A 13,137-nucleotide genomic window follows, 5' to 3' on the forward strand; every position below is an offset into this window, starting at 1 on the left:
TGATGAAGATCAAAGACCACACAGCCTTCAGTATGGATTGCACCTCAAAATAAAGAAAACAAAAATCCTCACGACTGGACCAATAAGCAACATCATGATAAACAGAGAAAAGATTGAAGTTGTCAAGGATTTCGTTTTACTTGGATCCACAATCAACAGCCATGGAAGCAGCAGTTGAGAAATCAAAAGACGTATTACATTGGGTAAGTCTGCTGCAAGACCAAACCAAACCCGTTGCTGTCGAGTTGATTCCAACACATAGCGACCCTGTAGGACAGGGTAGAACTGCCCCATAGGGTTTCCAAGGAGTACCTGGTGGATTTGAACTGCTGACCTTTTGGTTAGCAGCCGTAGGGCTTAACCACTACGCCACAAGGGATTCCAATCTGCTGCAAAGGACCTCTTTAAAGTGTTGAAGAGCAAAGATGTCACCTTGAAGACTAAGGTGTGCCTGACCCAAGCCACGGTATTTTCAATTGCATCATATGCATGCGAAAGCTGGACAATGAATAAGGAAAACCGAAGAAGAATTGACGCCTTTGAATTGTGGTGTTGGCAAAGAATATTGAATATACCATGGACTGCCAAAAGAACGAACAAATCTGTTTTAGAAGAAGTACAACCAGAATGCTCCTTAGAAGCAAGAATGGCGAGACTGTGTCTTACATACTTTGGACATGTTGTTAGGAAGGATCAGTCCCTGGAGAAGGACCTCATGCTTGGCAAAGTACAGCGTCAGCGGAAAAGAGGAAGACCCTCAGTGAGGTGGATTGACACAGTGGCTGCAACAATGAGCTCAAGCATAACAAGGGTTTTAAGGATGGCTCAGGACCAAGCAGTGTTTCATTCTGTTGTGCATAGGGTCGCTATGAGTCAGAACCGACTTGACGGCACCTAACATCAGTTCTCACCTTTTATGATTAACACACACAACTGAATAAATTGTGTGGTAGAGACGACAAGGATTGTAGGAGTTGGGAGAATGGAAGAGGGCATCTTGTCATCCTGTTTTACATGATTTCCTCTCCCTCTCTGTGCAGTCCGACCCCTTGTCGGCTGCGTAACTTCCTGTTCATGTCTTTTGTTTGAAACCATGTTCCCCACCTGTTGTGAGGCATGTTGCCTGTGGAGTAAATGGCTGGTTAATGGGGAGCAAATGTTTTAAAGCACCACGAAGAGTCAGGTTCTGGTCATCTCCTGGCTATGCTGGGGTCAAGGTCTGTCTGCATACCTGCTGTTGAGGGGTCCCCAGTGGGTGCTGCCACACCAGAATGACAGTCTAAAAATGAAAATCAGGTTGCTGAGTGATTTTTGAAATTATGAAATTAGGTGATTTGCTTTGTAAAAAGTAATTGCTTTTGAAGTGTCTTTATAGTCCTCTAAGAATTGTAGAGTTGAATTTTCCTAAGAGAACAAAACTGTTTGATCTCTCTCTTTCCCTCCCTCCCTTCCTTCCACCCCCCTCCTCTGCTCTCCCCAAGTCGACTTCCTCTTCTCTCTCTCCCCCCTTCTGCCTCCCTCTCTCCCTCCTTCCCCTTCTGTTTTTTTTTTTTACTAGATGGAAGTACCACCTCTGCAGAGCCAGTCCAGCCTCACTGGTGTTAAATGCCTACAGAAGTTTTGAGGTGTCAACTGATAGGTTGGAAGTTCAGGGTATTTCTGATCATAATGCAACCCCCTCTTTCAAAGGATTTGGTAAAAGTGAGTTTTTTTTGGGCCTTTTTCAAGGAGCTTCAGGTAGGAGTATGGAGCCTTGGTGGCACAGTAGTTAAAGCACTTGGCTGCTAACCAAAAGGCCCGTGGTTTGAACACACCAGCTGCTCTGCAGAAGAAAGAGGGGGCAGTCTGCTTCTGTAAAGACTTCAGCCTAGGAAACCCTATGGTGGCAGTTCTGCTCTGTCCTAAAGGGCTGCTATGAGTCGGAATAGGTAGAAGTCCACAGTTGGCACTGATGGTTAAGCCCTCTACGGCTAACCAGGTGGTTGGCAGTTTGAACCCACCGAAAGGTGCTTTGGAAGAAAGGCCTGGCAGTCTGCTTCCGAAAGGTCACAGTCATGAAAACCCTGTGGAAGGCAGTTCTCCTCTGCACCATGTGGGGTGTCCATCAATTGGTATCAACTCAGTGGCAGTTGGCTTGGTTCTTTGTGTACATAGTAGCAGTATTGGGAAAACTGCGGTTATAACGTGGTCCCATCACTACTCCTTATAATCATGTGAGTGGTTTTTTTTGTTTGTTTTGCCCTTTTTTTTTTGAGATAAAATCCACATAACATGAAATCAACCATCTTAAAGTGTACAGTTAGTGCATTCACCATGTTGGGCATCTGCTGCGAATCTTGAAAAGAGCCTTTTATTTTGAGTTTTTAAACTTGTAATAATAATGTTTGAAGTAGAAAAGTAAAATCCTTTTATTCCTTATCCAGAGCCTACCTTATCTTTACTCTCTGCCCCATCCTGCTTCTTGACTGAATCAAAGTTACCCTTCAGCTGCTTCCTTACCTGCATCCCTGCCGACTTTCCCAGCATTTCAGAGCCCAGATCACAGTGGGCAATTCTTCAGCCCCACACCCTTGTTGAAGTGACGGAAATTACTTGTCCAGGTCACAGACGCACTAGCGACAGGGCAGGGGCCAGAGCCCAGGTTTTCTGAGATTTCTTGAGATCTCAGCCTCCCAGGAAACCATCCAGCTCAGGATTAGAAAACTGAAGTCTTCAGCCAACCTGTATGTGAATACAGATTACCATGCATCTCTTTAAAACGCAGATTCCAATTCAGCAGGTCTGGGATGGGGGCCAGCCCCCAGGGAGGCCTTTGCCTTGCAGTTTGAGGAGCAAAGTTTGCTGAAAGCACCATACTTGTTGTGCAGTAGTCCTCTGACAGCCTCCTCTCTGTCGGATACATCAGACTCTAGATTCTGGACTCGGAGTTAGGTATGCTCATGTTCCCAATCTTGGACGTAGTGTTTGGATGAATGGATCATCATCTGTGTCCCTGATTTCCACTAGGCGCGCCCCCAGTTTCTAGGTATGACTCTGGCTGCTTCTGGGTTGCTAGTTCAGGCCATTCTTTTTGAAGCCATTGTTGTGTATTAATAGGTTAAAATTTCCAGCAGATGCTATATTGGTAACGACTGGACATTGATCTCTCCTTCTATCATCTTTACCATATTTGATTACACTAATTATATTTGGGGATCCCATTTAAGTCTAGGGGAAACCCCAGTGGCTAACCAAAAGGTCAGCAGTTCAAATCCACCAGCCACTCCTTGGAAACCCTGTGGGGCGGTTCTGCTCTGTCCTACAGGGCAGCTATGAGTCGGAATCGACTTGATAGCAACAGGTTTGTTTTTTTTCATGTAGTCTCCATTTTAACAAGCAGCTGTGCTTTGGTGTGTAATGACAGACAGCTTCCATCTTCAGGGAGTTGCCTAGTCAACTGAATGGAAATAAGACACATAATTGGTCAGCACTGGAAGTTAAGATGATTTTTTTCTCCAGTCCAGTTTATTTTCCACAAGTGTTTGTTTGAGAACCTGAAGTGCTGATCGCTTGAAGGACTTTGTGGAGACCTTTGGTGTTGGTGGGGTTCCTTCCTGCCTCTTTTTATATCTCATGCAGTTTAACACTTAAAGCAGAATGATGGCAGTAAAACTGACTTTTAGAAGCCTTTTTTTCCCTAGGCATCCTTGTAAGATAAGATCAACCATCTTATAGAGTGAACATAAAAATAGGGATAGGTGTTTCAAGTAATACCCCAACCCGTTGCTGCCAAGTCGATTCTGACTCATAGAGACCCAGTAGGACAGAGTAGAACTGCACCATAGGGTTTCCAAGACTGTAATCTTTACAGAAGCAGACTTCCACATCTTTCTTCCCATTCAAGTAATAGAATGTAATTTTCTTTGAAAAGTAGGGGAAGCAGCAAGCAGTCTTCAAATTAACTACAAAAAACTAGGAAGCTCTGGGGTGATTTCCATGATGGTTTCCTGTTACAGAATTAGTTAGGTTTCACTTGCAGCAGTATAAGCTGGATACCTTAAATCTCCATTGTCATGACTCCAGTGTTCATTTCAATTTTTGCTGCAATAAAATAACTAAATTAGAATGCAAATTAGAATACAGCGAAGTTTTATTAATCTTCTTATTTATCTGTAGTCACATCTAGTTTTGTATTACATAAAAAACTAAGAGTCCATAAAAAATATGATCAAGTTAAAGAGAATAGATATGAAAATTTTAAGCCAAACTGGGTAGTTTGAATGGTGTATCATTTGATGAATTAGGACTTAAAAAATAATTCCAATTCTATAATTTTAAATTTATGTATTAGAAAGGTAGGTTTATTTACATTTTAATATATCTTCTTTATATTGTGGGTGAGTCCTGGTGGTACAGTGGTGAAGTGCTCAGCTGCTAACCACATGGTCAGTGGTTCAAATCCACCAGCCACTTCACGGGAGATAGATGTGGCAGTCTGCTTCCGTGAAGACTACAGCCTTGGAAACCCTGTGGGGCAGTTCAGCTCTGTCCTGTAGTGTCACTATGAGTTGGAATTGACTGGATGACAGTGGATGTGATTTTGTTTTTTATATTGTGGGTCTGAGGGGTCTAATACTCATTCTACTTTTTTTTTTTTTTTTTTAATTTTTTTTATTGTACTTGAGATGAAAGTTTACAGAACAAACTAGTTTCTCCTTAAACCGTCAGTACACACATTATCCTATGACATTGGTTAACAACCCCACAACATGTCAACACTCTCCCTTCTCAACCTTGGGTTCCCTATAACCAGCTTTCCCGTCTCCTCCTGCTTTCTAGTCCTTGCCCCCGGGCTGGTGTGCCCCTTTAGTCTTGTTTTGTTTTATGGGCCTGTATAAACTTTGGCTGAAGGGTGAACCTCAGGAGGACTTCATTACTGAGCTGAAAGTGTGTCTGGGGGCCATACTCTCAGGGTTTCTTCAGTTTCTGTCAGGTCAGCAAATCTGGTCTTTTCTTTTTGAGTTAGAATTTTGCTCTACATTTTTCTCCAGTTCTGTCCAGGACCCTCTATTGTGATGCCCGTCAGAGCAGTCAGTAGTGGTATCTGGGCACCATCTAGTTATACTGGACTCAGTCTGGTGAAAGCCGTGGTAGATGTGATCCATTAACCCTTTGGACTAATTTTTCCCTTGTGTCTTTAGTTTTCTTCATTCTTCCTTGCTTCTGAAGGGGTGAGACCAGTGTAGTATCCTAGGTGGCCACTCGAAGGCTTTTGAGACCCCTGACACTACGCACTAAAGTAGAATGTAGGATATTTTCTTTATAAAATATTTTATACCAGTTGAGCTAGTTGTTCCCCGAGACCGTGGTCCCCACAGCCCTCAGCCCAGCAATTTGGTCCCTCAGGGAGTTTGGATGTGTCTATGGAGCTTCCCTGACCTTGCCTTGCACAAGTTGTGGTGGCTTTCCCAGTATTGTGTACTGTCTTAAAAATATGGAACACTTCACGAATGTGCATGTCATCCTTGTGCAGGGGCCCTGCTAATCTCTATACTTTCCAATTTTAGTATATGTGTTGCCAAATTGAGCACTCATTCTACATTTCTTAATGTGGGATTTGGTTTTGCTCCCAAGGGATCTTAAGAGTTTGCCTTGTCTCCCCACAGTATGTTTTTCAGTGGTGCTTGATAATTGGACCCAGTTAGGCCTGGAGGTTTGTAGTGACTTTTAAATGAAATTGAGATTAGTTCTGAATAGTCATGGTTCAGGAATGATTTTTCATTTTGCTTGTAAAATTTGGTTGAAGACCTATTTGTGTCATTCCTGCATGCACAGGGTCATATTCGGTGGAGCTTTCCTCCTTTCCTGCCCTGAGTAATGCTCCTCCATCTGGTGAGGCTGAAGAGAGTGGTGATCTTGGTTATCCACAGCTTCTGCCCGTCAACTCTAAACTGCCCGTAGGAACCTGGAGTGCTTTAATGTTGTATTTACAGCTCACATTGCACTCAGTCATCTTTTTCTGTTTCTTAAAATTATTTAAATTGCTGCTTTAAAATCACTGTACGGGGTACCCATCCTTGCATTAACAAGAGAATTGTGATGTTAACCTGGCAAAGCCAAATTAATCGGGAATTCCTATATTTCCTATTTTGTGTTCAGTGCTGTGCTAGGTGCCAGAAGAGATTCAGAAGTTTCACGGTGAGGACAGGAAGACAAATAGTATTTAATGAACACTGTGGTAGCTGCTTTACTTAAAATACTTCATTATATAATTTTCCTCACTTTACACTTGAAAAGACCAGGCTTAGAGAGTCTTGAAAGTTACAAAGCGTTACAGCTGTGATTATAGCCCAGGCCTGTTCTTACCGTAGCCTCTCAGGCCTTAAGACACTCCCTTCTGGGAATTTTATGCTATGGGTAGGGAGACCTCTCTTTTACTTGACTGAATCTGGAATTCAACCTGATTCAGTAAAGAGTGAAACTTGGTTTGGGTTCCGTACAAGAAGTTTTGGTCAGTTGATGATTTTATCATAGATGAGTCTTTACAGAAGGCAGTTCCTCAACACAGACCCTTGGGACAGCATTGGAGCAAATTGCCAAAGTCTAAGGGTTATACCGAAACAGTGCATAGAAAGGGCAGTGCCATCTCTGCCCTGTCACTTAGCCACCAATCTACACGTCACTGCATTGTGATGGGAAAAAAGTAACTAGCATTCATTACCTACAAACTCCATCTACTCTTTCAGAATGATTTCCAGTTTTATTTTGGTTATAAGTATTTTTATTCCTATGGGATCGGCTTACTTTGTTAATTTATGGTTTATTGTGATTTTTTAGATTAACATTCAAGACTGCACCTCTCTTCATCCCTAATACACAAAGTGGTATCTGGGCGGTTTTTAATTAGTAGTAATAACGTTCATATCAATTTCATCGCTGCACTTTGCCAAGACAGGAATATAAACCAGGCTTCGTCAAAATGTAGAAGACATCTAGAAACTGTTCAGATCCATCTTCAAAATGTTGAATGGCTTGAGAGTGTTATTTCTCTAGAGCTCATGTAGAATGACATACAGCACAGCAGAAGCCTAATAGCCCATGTTTTTATTACTACAATAACAGAAGACATAGTCAAATTAGATGTTTCTTGTTAAGATTGGAAATGGTGTATATTGAAGTTCTTTTTTTCCCCTTCCATATAATTCAATAATATTGAACTAAGATGTTATTATTTAAGTTTGGAATTTAAATTTTTTCACATGTAGTGTAAGTGTGAGATAATGACTCTTGGTGTCTTTTGACAAATCTCTATCATAAAGTGATCCATCTGATGTTGCCATTGCTCATATCATACTTCATTCACCTCTTTTTATGATTTCATTCAGAAACCCCTTTATAAACAACAGAATGAAACAGAATATATTAGAAGAATAGAGCAAGTTAAATGACTTACTGATGTGTTGGCGTCTTAGTTAACTTCATCTGCCATAATGGATCTCCCACATTATTTTTTGCAGCTGATTCCAAGTAACTTTTGGCAAATTTTATACAAAAGGTATTGGTTTCATTTATTCAATACATATTTGTTAGGTGTTTGTGTAGTAGTAAAGAGCTATGGTTGCTAACCAAAGGCTGGCAGTTCATATCTACCAGGTGCTCCTTGGAAACTCTATGGGGCACTTCTGCTCTGTCCTGTAGGGTTGCTATGGGTCAAAATCGACTTGATGGCAATTTTTTTTTTTTTTTTTTTTTTAATGTGCTGGCACTGATGGCACTGGGGATATAACAGTGAATAAAACAACTACTGTTGAGAACATTTAAACAGTTGTGTCGCTTCTCAATACTGTGGAAGGCAGCTCAACTTGTACAAAGCAAGGTCATGGAGATTCCATAGACACATCCAAACTCCCTGAGGGACCAAATTGCTGGGCTGAGGGCTGTGGGGAACGTGGTCTCGGGGAACATCTAGTTCAACTGGCATAACATAGTTTATATAGAAAACATTCTACATTCTTCTTTGGTGAGTAGCGTCTGGGGTCTTAAAAGCCTGTGAACGGCCATCTAAGATACTCCACTGGACTCACCTCATTGGAGGCAAGGGAAAATGAAGAAAACTAAAGATACAAGGGAAAGATTAGTCCAAAGGATCAATGGACCATAACTACCACGACCTCCACCAGACTGAGTCCAATACAACTAGATGGTGCCCAGCTACCACCACTGACTGCTCTGACAGGGATCACAATAGAAGGTCGCAGACAGATCTGGAGGAAAATGTAGAACAAAATTCTAACTCACAAAAAAAAGAACAGACTTACTAGCCTGACAGAGACTGAAGAAACTCCGAGAGTATGGCCCCCAGGCACCCTTTCAGCTCAGTAATGAAGTTCACCCTTCAGCCAAAGATTAGAGAGGCCCGTAAAACAAAACGAGACTAAAGGGGCACACCAGCTCAGGGGCAAGGACTAGAAGGCAGGATTGGATAGGAAAGCTGGTAATAAGGAACCCAAGGGTTGAGAAGGGAGTGTGTCGACATGTCATGGCATTGTTAACCAATGTCATGAAACAATATGTGTACTAACTGTTTAATGAGAAGCTAGTTTGTTCCGTAAACCTTCATCTAAAGTACAATTAAAAGAAAAATAAGTACAAGGAAACCCTGAAGAATATCAAGGTGATCTTTATGAAGATTTAGAAAAGTACCTGAAAATTTACTACAGAGTGACACATTGAGGGCTGAGGCTGTGTCCCTCATTCATCACTGACTTTCCAGAACCTTGCCCCATGTCTGGCACATAGATGGCCCTCAACCAGTACTTGCTGAACCAGTACTTGCTGAATAAATGAATGAATGCTTATTTAGCAGGGGCAGGGGGCTGGGGACCATGGTTTCAGCGGACATCTAAGTCAATTGGCGTAATGAAATCTATTAAGAAAACATTCTGCATCCCACTTTGAAGAGTGGCGTCTGGGGTCTTAAACGCCAGCAAGCAGCCATCTAAGATGCATCAATTGGTTTCAACCCACCTGGATCAAAGGAGAACGAAGAACACCAAGGACAGAAGGCAATTACGAGCCCAAGAGACAGAAGGGGCCACATAAACAAGAGACTATATTAGCCTGAGAGCAGAACTAGATGGTACCTGGCTACAACCAATGACTGCCCTGACAGGGAACACAACAGAGAACCTCTGATGGAGCAGGAGAGCAGTGGGATGCAGACACCAAACTCTCAGAAAAAGACCAGACTTAATGGTCTGACTGAGACTAGAAAGACCCCGGTGGTCATGGTCCCCATACGTTCTGTTAGCCCAAGACAGGAACCATTCCCAAAGCCAACTCTGCAGACAGGGATTGGACTGGACAGTGGGATAGAAACTGATACTGGTGAAGAATGAGCTTCTTGGATCAAGTAGACACATGAGACTATGTTGGCATCTCCTATCTGGAGGGGAGATGAGAGGACAGAGGGGGTCAGAAGTTGGTGGAATGGACACAAAAAGAGTGGAGGGAAGGAGTGTGCTGTCTCATTAGGGGGAGAGCAATTAGGAGTATATAGCAAGGCATATGTAAGTTTTTGCATGAGAGACTGACTTGATTTGTAAACTTTCACTTAAAGCACACACACAAAAAAAAATCAAAAAGTTGTGTCACTTCTGAATGCATTTCTTTTTCCTAAAGAGGAGTTCTGAAAACTTCTTAGAATTATTGGAATATGACTCTGACCTCATAAAAATCATACAAAATTAAGGTATGTTATGGCAAGGTGCTCTATTGGACTATAAGTAAAAAGAAAAATGAAATAGGTAATTGAGTGATTGGTATTTATAAGTTCAGCACATGAAACATCAACTGGATCTACTATCCTTAAATAGATTTTATAGGCCATGCTCCTTCCAGAAAGGCCACTGGAAGAACTAAATACCTTTTTATTAAAAATGAATTGGGAATAGTGGTATGGCCTTTTCACATCTTAGTTGGATAAGTTGAATAGGGAAATTTTACTTCATTTTTATGAAATCATGTTGTTTCATGTTTTACATTTAAAATGTCTTTTTCCCAGCTTGCCATCCACCACGGAGAAACATATGAACTTAACAAGTTGAAGGTTTACATGAACTGTGATGATAAATAGTGGTAGTTAAGTCAGTTAAAGTGTATGTCTGTGTGTTTAGGTACATACAGTGGAAACCCTGGTGGCCTAGTGCTTAAGTACTACGGCTGCTATCCAAAGGGACGGCAGTTCGAATCCACCAGGCGCTCCTTGGAAACTCTGTGGGGCAGTTCTACTCTGTCCTATAGGGTTGCTATGAGTCGGAATTGACTCAACGGCACTAGGTTTGGTTTTTGGTTTTTTGGTACATACAATTTTAGCAGAGTCTGCTGTTTTAAGGCAGAAATTAAAGCAAGGATTAAGGACTTTTAATTCTTCTCAGCCAAACATTTTTGTGAGGTTTGTCTTCCTAGACCCTGTGTTAAAATCCAGATGCCTATTAATAACTTATGTGTGCCTCAGGTAACAAAACTTAAAACTTTGTCCAGATGATAAAGTGAGATATTGTGTCTCAAGTATCTTGTGCAATACATAGTAATAGGCTCTTAAGTGTCCCTTTCTCATTATAAAAACTACACAAGTAATGGATGAATATCTTCTTAGAAAATCAGAATTATGTAGAGCAAAAACACTTCTCTGCCTAGTGGTAATCATTTGTAACGAGTTAGTATGTATCCTTCTTGTCTTTTCTAATTACTGGTTTTCTATGTATATGTATACGTTTACAAAGATCACATGCTTATTTTTAACATACATAGGATCATGCTTTATATTCTGTGTTACATTTTTCACATTATGTTTTTGTGATCTTCCATGATATTATGAACAGGGCTACCTTCTTTAACATTTCAAGGTACTTCATTGAATGGAGGTATCATAATTTATTCATTCATTCCCCTATTGAGGATCCATTTATTCCTTAATGTTTTTAATTTCTGTGAATGGTAGAACTGAATGGAAAAGAAAATCATGGTTGTAAGTTTTGTTTCTTTGTTTTGCAATGAGATATCTGTAATCTTGAACATGCTCAAAGTGCCGAGTCATGTATACCAAAAAACCCAGCGCCCTTAAGATGATTCCTACTCATAGCTACCCTGTAGAACAGAGCAAAACTGCCCCTTAGAGTTTCCAAGGAGTGCCTGGTGGATTTGAACTGCCAGCCTTTTGGTTAGCAGCTGTAGCACTTAACTACTATGCTACCAGGTAGATACCCGATTGGAGCAGTTCTATTCTGTGCTACAGGGTCTGTATGAGTTGGAATAATATAATCATACTTGACGGCAATGGGTTTTAGCTTGGTTTGATTATGACTGTATCAACCAAACCAAAATCTGTTGCTGTTGAGTTGGTTCCTACTCATAGCGACCCTGTAGGACAGAGTAGAACTGCCCCATAGAGTTTCCAAGGAGTGGCTGGCTAGTAGATTCACACTGCCACTCTGTGTGGTTAGCATCTGAGCTCTTAACCGCTGCACCACCACAGCTCCTGTGACTTTATAGACATGGAATATGATTACCTGGGAAGGAGGAGAAATGAGGGCAAGGGGTAAGGTAAGGTCAAAACAAAACAACTAATGTTCATGATAAAAACAGTGGGTGTGTTATGGATTACAGGTGTGATAAATTTCATGTATATTTATATATATAGCTTAAAGAAATGCTTGAAAGGATGCACTGGGCCTTTTTTTTAATCTAAAAATTTCTTTTTTTAGTTGAGGAAGAAAATCAGAATTCTGTTGGCCTTTCTAGGGATTTAGATTTGTAATAAAATTCTCTGTACTTACAAAGGGCACAGGAGTCAGTTTTTAAATGAAAGTTAACCTGTTAATGACATATGTCTTCACCTAAACATTTCTGTGCGTATAGCTTCAAAAATTTTCTTATATAGTGTCTCGTTTCTTGTGGCATGCGCCTACATTTGTAAAGGCATTTTTCCTGTGCTTTAGAGCTGTGATATTGAGTATGTGTGCATGTGTGTGTATAATTTTGATTCATGCCCTCCTAGATTTCAACTGTTACCTTCATATTTAGATGGCAGTTCATTACTTAAATTGCTGTTGTTTTCAGAGTCAAGGCAGGCGTGACCTGTTTTCTGAGCCCCACCTTGTTTCAGATGAACATTTTTAGTACCCCTTTTTCTTTTTTAAATTTTATCGTGGTCAAATATAAGATGTTTGCCATTTCAACCTTTCCCTTTGTTTTTGTGGAATGAATAGAATGCATCTAGTCCATCATTATATTTGGAGAAATGATAATATCACTTCAGGGGTCATCAAAGTCATGATTAATAACATTTTTGTATTTATTAAAGAGTTTTTAATCATATCATGGTAAATACTACACCAAAATAATGTTAACTATTCCTGGTGGTACAGTGGTTAAGAGCTCAGCTGCTAACCAAAAGGTAAGCAGTTCTAATCCACCACCTGCCACTTGGAAACCCTATGGGGCAGTTCTACTCTGTTCTGTTGTTGTTAGGTGCCATCGAGTCAGTTCCAACTCATAGCGACCCTACGTACAACAGAATGAAACACTACCCAGTCCTGCGCCATCTTCAAATAGTTGTTATTCTTGAGCCATTGTTGCAGCTACTATGTCCATCCATCTTGTTGAAGGTCTTCTTCCTTTTTGCTGACCCTCAACTTTGCCAAGCATGATGTCCTTCTCCAGGGACTGGTCCCTCCTGATAACATGTCCAAATTATGTGAGATATAATCTCACCATTCTGGCTTCTAAGGAGCATTCTGGTTGTACTTCTTCCAAGACAGATTTGTTTGTACTTTTGGCAATCCATGATATATTCAGTATTCTTCGCCAACACCACAGTTCAAAGGCGTCAATTCTTTGGTCTTCCTTATTCATTGTCCAGCTTTTGTGTGCATTTTAGGCGATTGAAAACACCATGGCTTGGGTCAGGCGCACCTTAGTCTTTGAAATGACATCTTTGCTTTTCGACACTTTAAAGAGATCCCTTGCAGCAAATTTTCCAAATGGAGTGCGTCATTTGATTTCTTGACTGCTGCTTCCACGGGTATTGATTGTGGATCCAAGTAAAATGAAATCCTTGACAACCTCAGTCTCCTCTCCATTTATCATGATGTTGCT

General features: G+C 41.0%; 1 protein-coding gene and 1 non-coding gene across 9 annotated transcripts in view; one reads left to right on the plus strand and one right to left on the minus strand.

Annotated features, from left to right (window-relative positions):
• Window positions 1-13,137, plus strand: part of PHKB (phosphorylase kinase regulatory subunit beta) — a 248,057-nt gene that overhangs the window by 19,028 nt on the left and 215,892 nt on the right. The window lies entirely within an intron of this gene.
• LOC111752354 (U6 spliceosomal RNA) lies at window positions 5,468-5,570 on the minus strand. Its single transcript, XR_002787322.1, has one exon. It is a non-coding gene; the product is annotated as a U6 spliceosomal RNA (small nuclear RNA).

Source organism: Loxodonta africana, chromosome 21 (genome assembly GCF_030014295.1).
Source record: "Loxodonta africana isolate mLoxAfr1 chromosome 21, mLoxAfr1.hap2, whole genome shotgun sequence".
Lineage (NCBI taxonomy): Eukaryota > Metazoa > Chordata > Mammalia > Proboscidea > Elephantidae > Loxodonta > Loxodonta africana.